Genomic DNA, 1,681 nt, shown 5'->3' with positions numbered 1-1,681 from the left:
TAAAATTTTAATATTTTTTATTAAAAATATTTTTATTTAATTTTTTAAATTTTAAATTTATTTTTTAATTTTTATATTTATTTTAAATTAAACATAATATTGAGATATAATTTAGTTTAGTATATTTTATACTAAATATAATATAAAAATTTAATTGAATCTCAATTTTTCAGTCTCTATTTTTTTGTTTGAGTCTTTCAGTTTTAATTTCTTCTTCAAATACACTATATATATTGATTTAACAAGAATATTATTCACAAAACAGGAGATATATTGTGATTAATATTAGGATAAATTTTATTTATTGAAAGACACTAACAATGTTTAATTTAATTTACAAAGAAATAGTCTCACTACTTTTTAGGATAAATTATATTAATAAAATGTAATTGGAAGACAATAATAATATTTTAAAAAATCATTGTCACATTAGTAAGTAATAAGTATTATATATCAACTCTAACTATCACTAACCATTATTATTTAAATAGTTACACATATAACAAAAATTAACTAGATAATTTATAACCTTTTAGTGCATTATAAACTCATAATATATATAGTTTAAATGACATAATTTTTCTATACTCATTTAAAAAATTACAAATTCGAATATTTTTATCTTTGGTTAAAAAAAAAAAAACTCATAATATATCTGTTATAAAACTAGATGATATCACCCAAAAATATAGGCTTTTGTGGTCGGAAGTAAAAGTTATTAAGTGTAAATTAAAATCACAATTCTTAATAAAAACAAGGTATGAAATCCAACTCTGGTTATATGGGAGGATTGCAATTAAATGTGTATTAGGATATGATCAACTTCCGACCAGAAAATTAATATAGAAAGATTCGGTACTGTATATGAACTTTTGGTTGTGGGACCAGATATCTATAATGGTGGCTAGCTCTTCTAGGGAATCTTTTACAGTAACTATCTGTGAGAAAAAAAATCTAAATATATTTATTTAATATTTATTAATTATAATATTAATTAATAAACATAAAATAATATAATTTTTGATTAATTTTATTTTTTTTTATTATCAAATATTTTCGATCTTTTATTAGGGCATATAAAAATTTTCTCTTGCTCACTTTTACTTTTCCATATTTATTCATCATCACATAAACCACAGGCAAATGGAAATCATGGACCCAAAATGAATATATTATTCAGGATAATAAATTTTCAACTGCTTAATATCATGAGACTAGTGCAATAATGATGAGTATAACCATCCCCTATTATTTCCTACCAAGCAGGTTAGAAAAAATTGCATTGGTCCGAGAATACCTCATGAATTATTTCGGAAATATATGATTTAAACGACAATTTTATAGAATTGATTTTGTAAACTTAATTTTGATAAAAAATAAGTTTGTGTTAAAGTGATTTATGTTTGATACTTTTTGTATTAAAATGAATTATAGTAAAATAAATATTGTTTGGCTTATACCATTCAAAATCATTTTTAGATAAAAATTATTAAAATATACATTAACTTAAATAATTTTTTAATATTGTCCTATCATTTTAATTTAGATATTTAAATAGATCTTATTATTTAATTTTATAATCAAATTAATATTTACTTACTAAAATAAAAATAACATATAAAAATAGACAAAATATATTTTTAAATAAAAATAAAAAATATAAATTTTAGATATACATATC

The sequence above is a fragment of the Arachis duranensis genome, chromosome 4 (genome assembly GCF_000817695.3).
Source record: "Arachis duranensis cultivar V14167 chromosome 4, aradu.V14167.gnm2.J7QH, whole genome shotgun sequence".
Classification (NCBI taxonomy): domain Eukaryota; kingdom Viridiplantae; phylum Streptophyta; class Magnoliopsida; order Fabales; family Fabaceae; genus Arachis; species Arachis duranensis.
This window is presented reverse-complemented; position numbering follows the sequence as displayed.